Source organism: Dromaius novaehollandiae, chromosome 3 (genome assembly GCF_036370855.1).
Source record: "Dromaius novaehollandiae isolate bDroNov1 chromosome 3, bDroNov1.hap1, whole genome shotgun sequence".
Taxonomy (NCBI): Eukaryota; Metazoa; Chordata; class Aves; order Casuariiformes; family Dromaiidae; genus Dromaius; species Dromaius novaehollandiae.
The window spans coordinates 69,077,083-69,094,110 of record NC_088100.1 but is presented as its reverse complement, the minus strand read 5'-3'; the positions used below and the strand labels follow the sequence as shown (position 1 = coordinate 69,094,110).

At 42.7% G+C, this 17,028-nt stretch overlaps 1 long non-coding RNA gene across 1 annotated transcript; it reads right to left on the bottom strand.

The window, feature by feature from the left end:
* Positions 1-2,712: 2,712 nt before the first annotated feature.
* On the bottom strand, positions 2,713-5,636 carry LOC112996619 (uncharacterized). Its single transcript, XR_003262507.2, has 2 exons — positions 4,657-5,636; positions 2,713-3,576 (listed from the first exon to the last, which is right to left on the bottom strand). It is a non-coding gene; the product is annotated as an uncharacterized LOC112996619 (long non-coding RNA).
* Between the last annotated feature and the right edge of the window lie 11,392 nt (positions 5,637-17,028).

Below are 17,028 nucleotides of genomic sequence, written 5' to 3'. Positions count from 1 at the left end.
GCTGCTGAAATAACAGTGATAAGTGTGATTAAGTCAAGGTGGTTCTTTTAAAGTCCACACCACACCAAGCTGCAGAGCAAAGCCAAGTGGATGGGGAGAAGGATGTCTGATAAGCATCAACTGTCTGTTACAGTGAGCAAGAGGGGAGGAAAAGTGATCTCCTCAAGACAGATGTCATTGCCAGACCATATTGGTAAGGCTGCAAGTTACACATACAACTGAAGACAGAGAATTTGCCAAAGGGAAGAAAAATGACAGGAAACAGATGCAAAACAACAAAAACATGCCAGAACAAAATGAATCTTAGGCCAGCACTGGAACACATTGCAATCCCTAACCATCCCGGATGATTTAAATGGATGGAAAAGGGATTAAGTTCTAATCCAGCAGTTGTTCTGTTTGAATTAATCTCATAGGAGTCAGTCAGGAGAGGTACATATACATATATATAGAGAGAGAGAGAGAGAGAAAGAAAGAAAGAGAGATTGCAGGATCAAGCCCTAAATATAACCTGAAGAGACTTGAAATAGGTTCTAGAGCTACACTGATTTTTAGAAACTGATTATCTAATCCAAACCAACCCAGATATTTCAAACAAAAAAGTGAAATATGCTAAATATGAAGTTCCTTTCTGAAATACTGAACCCCAAGTCTCCCACCAGTTTTTAGCTGCAGCAGAGGCAGCAGCCATTTCGTTCACACTAACTGGGGCCCTCTCCAGCACTGTAGAGCCTTCCTTGGCTGTGATCTTGCTTTCAAATACCGCTCGTTTTCTGGGACAGGCTCGACTATGAGGAAGGAGGCTGTCCCACTGGGTTTTGGGTTTCCTGAGAGCCTGAGTGATTAAAGAGACACTCCTTCCTTTTGAACTCAAACATTTTCCAGTGCTGCCTCCTCTTGCATGAGTAACACTATCAGTCTGAGGCAGGGTACTGAAATGCCTACATCGAGTGCTGCCAAAACAGCCTCACATATTTCCAAGCAGTATGCAGCCTTTTTGTAAATCACTTAAGCATGAGGCAAACTATGCTTCGGGCAGAGCGGAAACATATAGATCCAGATGCTGGGGACAAGGAGTACTGGGGGAAGCTTACATAGACACACTGGGAAGGGAAGACTAAAAATAAAGTGCTAGCTCCAGTTCCCAGCATCCAGTATCTGCACTTTGCCTCTGCATGTCTGGGTCTCCTTTGTGTGTGCAGGTGGGTGTATCTGAGGCAGGAACCAGCTCACAAAAAGGGAATGCTATAAATCATGGCTGAAAGCTTCAGCCCAGTAACTGTGTGCTGAATAGCCATTCAGACTGTAAGTGATGCTGGTTTGTTGTCCGTCTTACAGTTCTGTTGACCTTTACTCCAGCAGCCCTCAGCAGTTCCTTGCAGAACTGAGACCACTCCAAAGGATATTGTAGCGTTGATAGAAACCCTCCCACAGCAACACTGAGAGGTGAGCTTAGTCTTGCTTGTTTTTCCAAATAAAGAAGTAATCCCATTACAGTGCTGCCTCTATATGTAAAACACACCATAGACAAACTCTAAAAAAAAGAAGCCTTTTGGGGTGTCAAAGCAGCTCAGACTACAGTACTTAACTGTTTGCCTGGAAAGAGAGCAGTGAGTAAACAGGATCACTCAGGAGCAAACAAAAATGGCAACATGAAAGTCCTTCTTTCCCACCTTTGTGGAGGTTAAGAAAGACATGAACACTGAGTGGGCAAAGCCTTCTTTTTCAAACATTTTTAGCCCAAGTGAGGTGAATGAAGAAATCTGATGGCTCCCAAAAGTAAATATTTATGGAATTATTTGAGCTGGACATATGCAATTTACCCACCACCAATATGGACTAGGTGTTAGGACCTTGTGATACAACCAGTGAAGGTAAGGAAGTGGGTACACTGATAATGTCGCTTTGCAGGCAAGAGGGGTCATTACTGTGATCTCAGACATTGCAGCATTAGCCAAATGCTGAGGCCTGGGATTGCTCTTCAGTGCTATTTTGAGCATAAAGAACACCTACCTACAAACATCACTGTCTGCATTCTGATTTTTCCAGGAAAATATCAGCAATTATATTACACTACCAATATCAATTGTGCATTTGTGTCTGTTTCTGTACAGCTTGTGCACTGGAAATGTGTTTTGGCTTCAGTTCAAATCCACTTCAGTGCCCCCAAAGAGATCTTCATTGTTATAAAGCCTTTCTGAGATTGTTTCCAGTTTATACACAACTATTTCTAAAGCCTGGGACCTGTACTTTAGGTTGTCTACCGGGGAAAAGTGGCAAAGATTAAAGAAGAGCATGCCTTCGGCTGCATACTTTAAAATAAAACAGCCGCGGTTTTCAGAAACCTCTTTTAAGGTGTAGTAAATCCGACTTTCTAAATGCCCAAGGCTGTGTTTATCTAAAAGTATCTTGGGGGAGATTGCTATGTCTATTAATCTGTTTTCCTGTTTCCTTACCTCAGGGCTTAAAGGCTACGTAAACCAACCAGCTAGAAGGCTGTTAGGGAAAGTCTCCACAGACAAGTATCTCCCTCTGCTTTTTGTTCTCAGGCAACACACTCCTGGTACAGGGAAATCATTAAAGATTGTTATAAAGCAGGAGCAGTAGATGAGGATGATATGATAGGGACAAACCTGCATGATTTCTGTATAAGAAGAAACTGTGTGTGTCTAACCTGTTAGAGCCCTTTGAAAGAGTTAACAAAACAGTGGATAAAGGACAACCAATGGCTACTTTTTATTTAGACTTTCAAAAGGCTTTTGATAAAGTTCATGAGAAGAGCCTATAAAGGAAACTTAGTAACCACAAGGTGAGAGGTAGAGTCCTGCATAGATAGAAGGGGAAAAAAAGACACATTTGAGAGAGTGGAAACAAAGAGTAGGAACAAATGACCCATCTCAGCATGGAGAGGGGTTACAGGTAGGGTGCCCCAGGGATTAAAAGTAAGATGTATGCTTGGGGTATTTATTAATGATTTGAAGATCAGGGTGAATAGCAAAGGTGACAAAATTTGTGCCATATAAAATTAGGTAGGTGGGTCAAATGGAGAAACATGAGGAATTGCAGAGAGTGAAAAAAATGAAGAAAACTGAAATAGAGGACGAAATTCAACACAAGCAGGAGAAAAATGATATGTACAGAACCCTACAGACTACTCATGCACATGGGTAGGTTTTGAATTACTTTTAAACATCTCAGAACACATCAGGCACCATTAGGGACAGCTCAAGGAAACCAGCTGCTGACTGTGCAGTGGTGGTTGAAAAAAGGAAGAAAGCATCAGTCTTTGTGAAAAATAGTTTAAAAAACAATAAAGAAAACACTATAATCCTGTGATACTATATTAGTAGATAGTATGACCTATTTTTGCCTTGGCCATTACATTCAGTTTCAGCACACCATGTCGCAAAGAAGAAACAAGGAAATGCTGCTCAAGGACTCAGTGAGGCTTGGCTTCTTCTGGCTCTGCTGCTCATGCTTAGATTCTCAGGTGTCTAGGAAAGTGCAGACTCCAGTGGAAGTTTTTTCTGAGGTGAGGATATTCACAGCCACTCTCTCATCTGTGGACTCCGTTATCTGAAAGAGATGAGCTCATATCAGAGCATTTCCTGTCAGTAGGGCACTAACAGCTGCCTGGTTTGATTAAGCTTCTGGGAAGTTAGCGTATTTGAGACATTTTTGCTTCCAAACAGGTTAGAAATGGCCAGCTAGTTTAAAGGTTATGGGTCACAAAGAAAACAGGAACAGACAAACAAACACACATAGAGACAGCGTTTTCTGAGCCAAGCTGAAAAAAGCAGCACTAAAAGTTCATTAAAAACAGCCAGAAAAGTGAAGAGTGAAGTAAACTATGGCAGAAAGACAATATACTTGGCTATATTGATATGATATATATCAGATAAATTAAATATAATATATATCTCCAGACATATTGTACAGAGAAAGCCAGGTGGATTTTCTGTCTTTCCATGTCACGCTATAAAAGCATTGGCACACATTTAAACTAGAGTTATGAAATACATTTTATTGCACTATAATTGGGTTTGGTGGGCTTTGACATCTATTTTTACTGAAAATTGACAGTTAAAATCAATGTTTATTCGGGGCTGACAGTTATCACAAGTGAGAGGTTTTGGTCAGTCTCAGTCTTACGGTCCTTTTTAACAGTAGGCAGAGAAGCTTTGCTCTTCATCTAGGAAGCATCCAAAAATCAAGGCTCACTGAGTAAAAATATGCAGTGCTAGGACTAAATATGACTGACCCAGACTATTCCAGACTGACCTCTGGGACCTAGTGTTGAGGAATATCATGAAAAAGAAAGATTTAAATTGATGTACAATTACTGCATTTAAACATGAAATGATAAGCTACATCAAGGCTGTTATGGGACAAATAACAACCATATTGATAGGTATAGCATAATAACCTACGCAGAACAGGAGGAGGACACAGGGCTGATCACTAAAGAATAATGTTTGTCTCAATTCACTTCAGCTAGGTTAGGTATGGAAATGGCCCTAGTGAAAGGCGGGAGCCAAACACACATCCGATGGACCGTCCTGTGGAGTTGCATGTGAATCTCACCTTCACTTTAGTATTCAGTCTTATTGGTCCATTGATTCTGAAACATCTGCAACTTTCTCTGAATCAGGGTACCTTAAAAAAGTCATCCAGTCTTCCTAAAAGAAACAGCTGCACATATGAAAGGAGATCTAAACCAGGTCTTCTGAATCTTCTGAAGTGGGAGTAAAACAACTCCAAAATGCTAACTGTTGGGTAAATCATAGAGAAACGAGGGGTGGATTATCTGAGCAGAGAATTTTGCTTACCACCTGTCACGGCCTGAAACGAGATATTTAGGATGACCTCCCTCCCCTTGGGACCAATGACCAAGTTCGTGATGCGCTTGGACTGAATTAAGGTGAAACGACACCAGCCAACCAGTTTTATGATTTATTAACACAAAGATAAGGCATGTGGTCAAATAGGATAATTCAATGGTGGTTACTTCAACTAGCTAGACAAGTCCCATGCCACACATTTTGAACAGATCTTACCAACATTCAACAGAAGAGAGAGAAAAACACAGAGAGAGAGAGAGAGAGAGAGAGATCACCACCCATGGATCCAGCAGCATCCTGTCGTCCTCTTCCTTTGGGAGTCTTGGTGGTGGGTGGGTCCTCTTCACCCTGGGTGTAAGTTTTAGCGATGCGCGTGCAGTAATCACAACTCAAGCAGGGTCTGACCCTAGGTTCCCGCTGAAAAGTTCAGAGCCAAATCAAGGCAATGACACGCATGCAGTAGTTACAGCTTGAGTTGGGTGCCTCCGAAGAAGGACCCCGAACAAAGAAATCCCTGGGCAATTATAGCTTTTTCAAACCTCTCATGTGGTAGTTCAGACCAATAGTAATTTTTGGGTCTGGGGTCTCCTGCTCCTTATTGGGTCTCATTGTTGTTCCTAGGCAGGCTGGGTTTTTTCTCCCTTATCTTTACTGTTGCGGTTTCTGCCAACAGGTGTGTCTTCATTCCTCGGGTCCCGCCATCATCTCTCAAGGTCCTGACAAAGAGGTGGTAATTCCAGCAATTAACACTGTTTCAGCAGTGCACAGGAATGCAAACTGCTGGTAACTCCCTTATCATTCCAGTCTGCACCAGCTCTGGGGCCCTTTCTCACTGAACTAGGGAGTGTGGCCTAAGGCTTCAGCAAATTCAGCTACTCATGCTAAGCAAGTTTTACAGAAGTTGTGTTAAACGGCAATAATTTACAGTCCAGGTCCCAAAGTCTCTGCTGATCGTGGTCTGGTTCAGTGCAGGCTCGGTGTGTCCTGGGTGGTCACAGGGAGACCATTTCAGGGGTCGCAGCAGCTTAGTCCTGTTTCCACTGGGGACAGATGGCTTGTTCAGGGTTGTGGTTTGCTTGCACCTTATGTACCAAGAAATGTCTAAGGCAAAAGTTCACTCATCTGTCTGCCACACCACCCTCAACAATATTTCATTAATTCCGTATCAGACCACATTTTGCCTATCTATCGCACACCCATAGAACAGATTCCTGTCCAAAGTTATATCTATGAAGCAGTATTTAATGTGCTCCTGAGCAATCCATCGGAGTCCTATGCCTGTGGCAATATCACAGGAAATGCCAATGCACAGCCCAGAAAATGTCAGCTTTCCACAAGGCAAGCAAAGAAATGCTATTCCTTTGTACTATAATATGATGCCTCATGCAGTTTTCTTGAAGGAAGGTGTTTCCTGATTTGTGTTTGGCTTACTGGAGTTTTTGGAGCTACAGGATATACTAATCTGCTCCATAGGGCAGTAACACTTACTGAGATCGATGTAGTGGGGGAGACTAATGTCCCAGCTCTGATCTGCTATGGGACTGCAAGTGACCTCTCTGTACTTTATTTTCTCCTCCTTTCCTTCACCTATCTGGATTATTAATTTGAATATAATCCCTTCAGACAGAGACTGTCTCAGATTTTTTAGGCACTATGGCAGAGATGGCTAACATCTCTGACATACTAGAGAATGGCTGATTGCTGAGACACATGCAGAGTAGACTGCAAAGACCTGTGGTGAATGGAAGTATGAGAGCTGTTGACCTCCCTGTGGTCCTATCTCTCCATGGCTAGAGCGGTCTAATTGGACATACAGTTGGGTCCCATGGCAAACCAGTGATGTTGACCTCCACAGGTTCTGCTGGTTTTGCTTTGTTTGAGATTAGGATCCAGTTTAGGATTACCCAGAAGCCTTCACACCACCATGGCCCTTTTACTAAACTTGAATTTTTCACAAGCCACCTAAGTCTCAGGAAACACATCTTGGCCACCATTGGCCAAATAAGGAGCTCTCAGCCTCTCCAGGTATATTGTATAATTGTTGCTAGCCACTAAGGGGAATCACAATCGCAGCACACATTCCTTTTCATTTCTGTGATGAAGGGTGCTGAAAAGTATGGAAAAAAATGGGAAGGAGGGCCCAGGAACTGGCAAGCAGCTTTTAGCCAAAGTCTCTCCAACAGAGGTAAAAAATAACTTCTGCTGATTTCAGACCAAAGATCCAAGGAGAACAGGGAGGAGGAAGAGGAGGACTGCAGGCCCCAGGAGCAGCCAAGTGGAGCAGCGTGTCCCTGGTGCAGGAGGAATGGAGGACAGGCGTTCCACAGGGATTATGCAGAGCTGCTGGAAGCGAAGCTTGAAAACCGGCAGAACGGAAGCTTGGAAACTGAGCCCTGGACTGAAGATGGTAATTTACCTTATTTGAAATAAAAACAGCTTAAGTTGAAGCCAGCCGGAAATTCAGCTGACTTGAAGCTGCAAGCAAAATTAGCATAACACTCTGCGGGTTGAAACATGGGGGAAGCGGAGTGAAGGATTCAGCCTTGATGGCTGCCAAGGGAAGGGAGCTGCTGCTTCTTCTGCACTCCTATTCAAAACTATCCCTTAAAGCTAAAATCATTGCAAGACCAGGCTAGAAGACCATAATAGTGCCCGCTGGCCTTAACTGCAAAAAGCAAAAAAAGATGACTGCAGCAGAATGATCATTAAAAGGAATAACAGTACGAGCAGCCCCCCAGACTGGTAGAGCATGGTAAGTACTAATGACAGACAGAAATATCTCTGCTGGGAGTCTGTCAATGTAAATCAGCATAGCTATGCCGCTGACTTCCATGATGAAATGAGGCTGGCTTATCTCATTAAGAACCCAGATTGTGAATGCAAGTATGTACAGCCCCTGTCTGCAAAGTGCACTGCTCTGGGTGGGGGAGTGGGGGAGGAGGAATTAGGGCGTTGTTGGTGCCACAGTCTGCCGTATCGTGTTGCAAGACCCAAGATAGCTCTCATGAGCTTGCTTAGGTACCAGAAGCCATCTACTCATCATGGTAGCCAGGCTGACTAATTCAGCCATGCAAGCTAATATACCCTGCTACTGCCGCTACACTAATTCCAGGCCCCAAGCTCATTCTTGTGTAGAGCTAGCTTGTAGAGCTAGCCTGAGTAATTCAACAGTACATTGCATTGGCAAACCCTTAAGAAGCATGCTTGTGTATATGTGCAAGAGAAAGAGCACAGTTAAGAGAGGCTGGCTCACAGGTTTGTGTATATCTGGGAATCTTATTTGTCCAAGTACTTATGACCAAAGATACAGTTCCTCTGTCTCTTTGAAATTAAGTCTCTTAATTTGAAAGACATAGTCATTAATACAACCAGCTGTAGTGGGAAACAAAAGGTTCTGCTTCTGAGTATTTTCCATGCACTTACACTAGCAGCAGTAAAGGTAACCTCTCTTTTATGTTTGTCTGAAAAAAGAAACTCTTTCTGAAGTATAGAGACTTTGCATCAGTGTGCCAAGATACAATCTATTGTCATTGAGTGCAATATAACATTGTGTCAGAACAGCATACTGTTCTTAAAAACAGGTAATGTTTTTCCAAGGCCTGAAGTGGATTTCTAGGCCTACCAATATCATGGAAGTGTTACCTGAAATCTGCAGAACAGAAACAATCCCATAAAAAAGAATCCAAAATGTGTATTTTCACACAGAATATGCATAGCAGCCACAGTGTCATTAATGTCCCATCTATCACCATTTTACTGAGCTGATCTGAGTTTTGATACAATATCCCAATGTGTCAGGATCTCTCCTGCGTTTACAGAAAGAAGTGGCTGGGGGGATCGTGTGATCAGCGAGTTCACCCGCTTTTGGGGTGAAGCGTAAACAGGAATGAGCCTAAACATGCTTAGAAGCCCAAGAAAGTATTCATAAAGTGTTTTTAATTAAGTTATTCAGAACAGAAGGATCCTAGCAGAAGTTTCCCACTTGAGGAATAAGCACACGTCCATGTTGAGTCAGCTGAGGAGACCAGTGACAGCATTTTCTAAAGGAGGCATTTCTGTGTGATTATCTTCTGCCTCTAAAAAACAGCCCTAGCTGAGATTTTAAAACAAGTGATCTTCTATATATCATGGATTCTACACACATAAAAAAGAGCAAAAAATACACAATGGGCTTTTTTTTAGATCTGTTTTTCCAGAAAGAAATATTGTTGCAGACATAAAAGTTTTTCCAGGCTTGCCCTGGGCACTACTTGAAATACACTATATGGACAATACACAATCAAACCTCTGGCTGTCTCCAGGAGATATTCATCCTGCCTCTCTTTGGCAAGCCAGGTTTCCTGTCCAGTATCACTGGATTTACTGCCTCATTATGGTGGAAAAAAATCAAGGCTAGTGACAGACTATATGTGGGCATGGAACAATCAAGACAAAATAGAAAAAAAAAAGAAAAGTGGATATAATTACAAGTCAATTAAATATAAATCATTACAGGGATAAGAGGAAAGGAACAGCATGCGGAGACCTGCAAGAAATACAGGTGTTCTCTGATTTTTTCCCCCCGCCCTTTGGATTAACAAGGCTGAGGAGCAGTGTCTTTGCTGGCAGGGTCAACAGTCTTCACATCTGCTGGGTGGGACTGACAAGCACAAGGTAGATTAATGCTGCAGTGGCACCACTAAAAAAAGCAGTGACAGGAGACTGGGCTCTTTTAGCTAGGTTGGTTTGTGCTTCCATCACTGCTTAGTGACACATAAATCTTTATGAGGGCATAAAATTGCTTTTTACTAATGTTTTTCCACATTCGAAGGTCAGCAAAGCCACAGTGAAAGTTAAAGAGGAGGAGTGCATGGCTCTAATGGGACTGCTGAAGGCAGCCAGCCACCTTCAGAGACGAGGGACTTACTCTGATATCTCCTTGGGATGAACCTGCACCTGCCCCTCAGTCTGCAGAGCAGTTGCCACCACCACAGGCCATGAGCGCCTCTGGCAGGCAAAGTGCCACGGTGCAGATTCACCCAACTCGCTCAAGTTTTCTAAAAAAACATGAATCCTTCTTTAGTCCTACCAGAGTATAGACAAAAAAATGACAAGCCAAAGAAAGCCAAAGAAAGCCAAGATAACCTAGGCCTTGTTAACAGTGGAAAATGGCCTCAGCTCATTCAAAAGCACCACAAACCCAAAGAGTGCTTTTCCAGTTCTGAATCAAAGGCATGGTGCTCAGGCAGTGTTAAGCAGCATGTCTCCACAGACAGTTCACACCAAATCAGCTGCTGGCCAGTGTGTTAAAAAAAATCCCTGAATTGTCAGTCAGTCTGAGCTTCATTATTTGCTTCTTACATTTTTCTAGTGACTCTATCCCCAGCTCCGGTACGTTACAATGCCATTGAGAATCTGCTGATTTAAATCACCCCCACCCCCAGCAGAAAGCCAGTGGGAAGAAGGAAAAAAAGAAACTCAACTCGACATTCTATTTTTCCCCCTTCAAATAACCCCTAAATTGCTTCTTTAATGCACTCAATTTTTTGAACAGGGTAGCTCTGATATCGAATGAGGCTACGATTTTGTTAAAGACGAGCTCTGCAGCAAGCCTGTGAACTCCAATAAATTTGTAACTCTGTTCCCAGTCAGAAACAGAACAATAGCCTCTCCTGTTTAATTGTGGATTGCAGTGAGTGGTTTCATGCTCAAACCCTCTTGTAATGTAGTCCTCTCCTTTTAATCATCAAAGGTGATCTCTGCCAAAGCAGCTGACAGTTGCATTTGATCAAGTGTAATAGGAACAGTCACATCTTCCAGGATCCTTGTAGTTATCCATTTTCCATGTGTAATTCCAGTCTGTTTCATACAACTTTAATATGACAACTGTATTACAAAATTAGAGGGAGGATTTGGGGTGAGATGACTCATTGTTTTTTTTTTATTATTATAGAATCTGATATCAAAACAAAACCTATTTTCTATTCTCAGCCCTGATACTGACCCTCCGTATGACCTTGAATAATCTTTGATGTCTAAATCCCTTCTTCCACTTTGCCCGTCCTTGCTACTTAGATTGTGAGTGGAGCAGGGCAGGAACTGTCTGTTGTTGGGTTTCTTTGTAATAACTAGCACAGAGGAGTGTTCAGTCACAGTTGGTGTCCCTGGACATTAACACCACATGCACATATATTAGTGTTGGTATAAATATTTATATTTTTTGCAATACATGTATATGCATATACATATATACTTAAATATATACGTACAAATACAAACATACTTGATAGTGGTTTAAATTTGAGAACTAGTACTTTAGGGGTGCAAAATGCCAGTTTTAAAATCAAGAGAAACGACCCATCCTTCATCCCTCAATACAACTACATTCCAAACAGGTTTGCCAGGAGATCTGCCTTTGGACTTTGCCCTACGGTTTTTGCAGTTCAATTTACATTGGCCCTGGCAAAGCAAAGCAAAATGTCTATTGTGTGTGCCAGCTGCTGACTGGACCCACCAGGGATGCTCAGAGGTGTCCGCTGCCTGGTTGTTGGCCACATCTACTATGCAAAGAGTCCATCCTTTATTTTACTACATCGCAGGTCAGGAGGACATCGAATCCCTTGCACTTGTGTCAGATGTCAGCATTTAGGAAGGTGGTTGGTGGTGGGGAAGAGGAGAGCAGAAGACAGTCAAAATGAAAATGGTTTAGTTAATTAATTGCAAGCACTACTTGAAGGACCGGCACATATATTTAATCAGTTGCCTAGTAACAAACGGTGTATGATGTGAATGCTATCAGCCTGCGGCGTGAGCAAAGGATGGTCCCTTTCTGTTTTTATCAGCTGCCAGCACGCATACCCTTGGCGTTGCGTGCCCTTGTGCTTGGAAGGGCTGCTTTTCCACCTCACAAAAGCTGCACGGTGGCAAGGAGTCCCACGTTTGGGTCCCGCCATCTCTGCTCCTCCCCCAGACATCTCAGAGGGAAGACTGTCTCTTCTTACAGGGAGTGACCTTTTCAATGGTGAATCAAATGACAAGAAAAATTATCCAGATCTCCCCTCCCCTCCACCCACATTTTTTTTCTTTATGAAGTTATCTACACACTGGGAATAGAGCGCAGTCGTTGCTGCTATTCACATTCTGTTACTGACACCAATGTCACCATTAACAGTATATATGCTTCATAAAAACCCGTGCAGAGAAAACCCAAGAATCGTTGGCATTGGGGCAGAGGCAGAATTAGTAAGAAAGTGAGTTTGTTGGGGTTTTTTGCAGTGACCTTAAAGAAAGAAGGGCAATGGATGGATAGATGCTGGATTGCAGCACATAAAACCAGCTCAAGACAAACTGTACAGTTCTGTTTCCTGTAGGTGAAAAAATAACTCATGACCTGACAGGCAACTGAACATTGAGTACTCCTTAGGTGCTAGTTTTAGGAGGGAATTTGACAACAAGAATTTGCTTGCAGTTTTACACCACGCGTATGCCATTATGTTAGCTGGGCCTGATAATGCAAGGACACAAAAAGCTCTCACACTGCCTATCCGTATTCTGAAAGAGAAATAAAAAGGGAACATCCATAAAATAAAAGCTCCCATTTATGTTTTAACATGCCATGGCAATGTTTGTGCGTCCTTATCAGGGCTTTCTCTCCTCCCTCCCCCCTCTCCATTTGTAAATCCCACTGGATAAAACACTACATCTTCCATAAAGAATTCCCACCAGAAATCTTTATAAATCCTCCATCAGTGAAATACTCTGCTGTCATGCTGAGCAGAAGCTAATCTAATTAAGACGGGATCTGCTAAATTTAATAGCCTGCTATGAATTTTTACGGACATCTGGTAACTGGAAGGTTGGAACGACTCTGACACATGAAATACACATTGTCCAAATGACCAGTATCAGACCGATTATTTTCCCTTTTTTGGTCACTTGTAGCTGATGTGGGATGCAATCACCCCCTCAGGATACACCCATGTGACTCCATGTCAAATTAATGGGGGTTATGCTGCGTACATGTTGGAAAGCAGAACTGGGCCCCTGATGCTTCCTCAAATGTTTTTCCCAATTAATGAAGGATCAGGACACACATGCATTACATTTCATTGTTTACAAATACTGTAAATGGTATAGCATGTATTGGAGCATCTATTAGCATACTTCTCCTCAATATGTGCAAGTTGCGAACCCAGACTAGACTGTCAACTTTCCTCAGTAAAAGCCCTACATCGTGTCCACTGGCTAAGTCCCAATGGGCACCAGAGCAGCATTTAGCCAACTCTCCCCAGCCCAACCGGGAGCTGTTAGCAGTGGAAGACAGAGGATTGGGGGGGGGGGGGGGGGGGAGGGGGGTGGTTATCCCTCAATCTGCTAGTGCAAAAGCCAGCTGAAACCCTCTACTGCTCCCCAGGAAATGGTGACCTGAACTGTTACAAGGCTGGTCCTGTCCCACAAGCCATTACTTTGGGAAGGAGACACATTTGCAGTAGTGCACATCCTTCTCCCCATCCTCATGAACCACAGTGAGAATGCTACACTGATGAGCTCCTGATACTTTCGCGCCTTATTCACTCATTAACCAGCAAATGCACAAATACTGTTTCCATCCAAGCAGATTCCACTGATGTGCAGTTCTCCCAGACATCACTCCGAGCTGTTCATAATAAAACCACAAATACACACTCACATACATACATACATAGATTACACTCCTAGTTATCTAATTTTCAGGCAGTGCAGAGAGCACGCAAGGCACGATGCCAAACCTTTCAAAATAGGCTGTTTATAGTTTAAAACACTTATTTCCTTATTTGCTACCTTGATAAATAAACCATTTTTTCTCAAACTTCCCTCAACCATCTCTCCCCCACACCCATAATAAAGGACTCATGTAAATTCAGCAATACAGTGGGAGTTGTGTCATCCTGATGTGATGAGTTGGCACTTGAAAATTTAATCTCTTTATCGTCCACCAGCATTAAATCTGTGTAGTGTGACTTTTAAACACATGCCAAACTGTAGGAAAGTTACAGTCCTGCCTGATGGATTCTGCAGGCACTGGCTTCATGAAATGTGAACAAACACATCTGGGGCCAGCTGAAGAAAACCAGGCTCCATGTAAACAAAAAGACTCACTAAAGTAATATGAATGTTGGTGTAGTTAAGCTGGAAAACTTTTAATGAGAAGAGACAGGAAATTCAGCTGAAAGGTTTGAGTTCACAACTGGTACATGTACAATCCTATGCACAAGACAGTCTGTTTGACAGTCAGTGCAAATTATTGTTGTGCCAATGGACTGTGCTGATTTACTCCAACCAGGGCTATTGCGATGGGCTCCCAAAGCTGCTTTGCTTGGAGCTCTGATGCTGCCTATGCCACTAAGGGTAAATCCTGCATCGCAAAATAGCAAGGTTGTACTGGCACGCTCCACAAGAAAAAGAGCAGAGTAGCACATCTCCAGGTTACCAAACTCACCAGCCTTGGCCAGCCTTGTTTAGCCATTACTAGGTCCTCATTCCCTGGCATTATAAAAGCTGAGGGATCTCATGGTCATAGATTTGCTAATCAGTACCAAGCCTCCTTCCCTCCCATTGCATTGCACTGTTTCCTTGCAGGTACTCACAGAGGAATGGCTTTACCCCACACATAGGCTATTTCATAAGTTCTGAGTAAGAGTTAGTCTTGACCTACTATGGATTAACTATCTGAATGAACAGAACCAGATAAAATCTGCAGAAAAATGTCTATGACTTTGTTAAAGAGTGACACGGAATCAATTCTCTAGACCAGGCTAAGGTTGGTTATCCTTCCTCGGAAGAGTGGGGCTAAGGGGACATGATAATTCAGGCAGAACTGAAGCAGGCTGAGAAAGCTCCAGGCCACCAAAGATCTTCACTTTCTCTCCTTCCCTCTGCCAGGTCTTTGCCTCACCTTAAGCAACATCCCAACCCACGTGCATTGGCCCTTGCCTGTGTTTGTTGCCCCTTCTGCTTTATCTGTGTTTGAACCCTGCTCCATGTCAGCCAAAGCCCCTTCAATAGGGAAGCTTTCCCCAGAGTCTCTCAGAAATCTTTATCCCAGGCTGGGAGTTAAAAAGGAAGAAGGAAAATTTTAGATTAGGTTAGTATATTGCCTCAGTAGCCAGGAATCTTATTTTATTAGCTTTGCTAATGAAGGTGAATCTCAGCATACACTGTTTAGGCTGGCCTTGCACTTAAGATCATGGGTTGGGGCAGCCCGTCCTGTCAGCCTGACACTGGAAAATCTGCAGCCACCACCATCGTGCGAGTGGAAGAATCAAACTACAAACACTTTTAGAGGAACAATGTCACTGAGAGGTAGGCCAGAAGGTCTGAGCTCAGAAGTAACTGTGAATCTTCATTAAAAAAGTTAAATATAGACAGGCCAGTATGAAGAGCTCCAGCCAGCAATTGCACCTGCACACTGGTTAGGGCAATGGTGTGCATTAAACACTTGCTTTCATCTCGACAGGAGCTAGCAGATGTGCTGGCTCCAGTGTCCCTGAGTGGAGTCAAAACCCTTTGAAGTTCCTATGTTGAAGAACAGCTGCAGCAAAGCACAGCTTAATGCCCAGGCCTACCTAAACTAGTCAGGGCTTATATCCAGCAATGTAAGCTCCAGGTGGCCCACACTGGGGATTTAGACTTTTGCTCTGCTTTCGGAGCAAGGAAGGTGTTGGATACCGCACACATCAGATATAGCAGCATAACTAACCCACCATGAACTATCCAGATTTAGAAACGCACTGAAGACTAAAATGTACTGTAGATTTTACTGCAAAACAGTTCAGCAGAGTGGTCAGTGCAGGTTAAAGGCTTTGGGTCTGTCCTGTCACTACTGGGGATTCCCAGTACTGTAGCCAGCACGTGTTCACATCCTGCACTAAACAAGCACACCATCCCAGGCAGTAAATACAATGCCAGTGTTAGAATGAGAGAATGAGGCCAAGGTTATTCAATACATGTGGTCACAGTCGTGAAGGGAAACCCAAGGGCAATTGCACACAGCTAAATCCAGAGAAGAAAGGAGATCTTGCTTCCCAGTACAGAAAGGACCAGAATTAGGTCAGGAAGAACCAGCCCCAGCCTAATATCGATCATGTTCCCTAATCTAGACAAACCTCTGAGTGTTTCCTTTCAAGTCATCTGCTTTACTCCCTCAGGACTCGGTATGGTTTCATAGCTGCTATTTTCTACATGAGATAGAAAATGCAAATGCATGGGAAGGCACAACAAAGTTTGAAACTGGTCCAGAAGGAGGCTAGAAAAATGGAGGACTAACTCCTTGTCTTTGTCTGATGAAAGGGAAGGAATCAGTAATGCTGAATGTAGGTTTAGTAGATAAACACCGTATTAAATAAGCATATCCATTCTTAGCCCCTAAGCTAGCAGAGCACAGAAGCATATGCAAAATTTGAAATGTTTGAGTAGTCCTGTTTATTTCAATGGAATTACTCCCATGCTTAAAGTTATGCACATTTAAACAGTCTGTTGTACTCTAGTCTTAGAGAGCAGTCAGATTTTTAATATTCTATGAATTGTCTATAATTTTAGCATCCAAGGATGTTCCATGGTAAGCATTAATTTTCTTTTCATTACAAATAAGCAAATGAATAGCACTGCAAGGGAAAATAGGTGTGATCCATTGCATAAAATAATTGCAATGAGGTTGTCATTCCTAAACTATGTTGTCTTGACTCTGTGGGTTTGCTTTTCTTGATTAACATAAGTACTTTTTTTAATTCATTGGTTAAAAAAAAATAGGTGCACCACGAATAATTTTGTTTCCATTTCATTTAAATAATCCTTACCAATAATTAACAACTAAATACTCCAAAGCAGTTCTCACAAGACACGAGGAAGTGAGATCCAGATTCCTGCCTAAAGGCCAGTCTAGGTTATGACACTCTGGAGAAATGCTATCTGCAGTTTCTTATGGGCACAGAATTCCTACTCAAAGCCTTGCCAGCCTCTGTATGCCTGATCACTAGCTAATCCCACCAAGGCACTGAATACGGGTAGGTAAGCTCTTCCTATATATGACGTGCAGGACTTACCCTGGTTTCACAGGAATGAGATTATGAAAAATTGCAAATTGGCTGAGATCCTGAAACAGAAAATGCAGAAGATGATGTGTTATTATCACTCTGACTTCTTTTATATTTATTTACAAAAACATTTATAA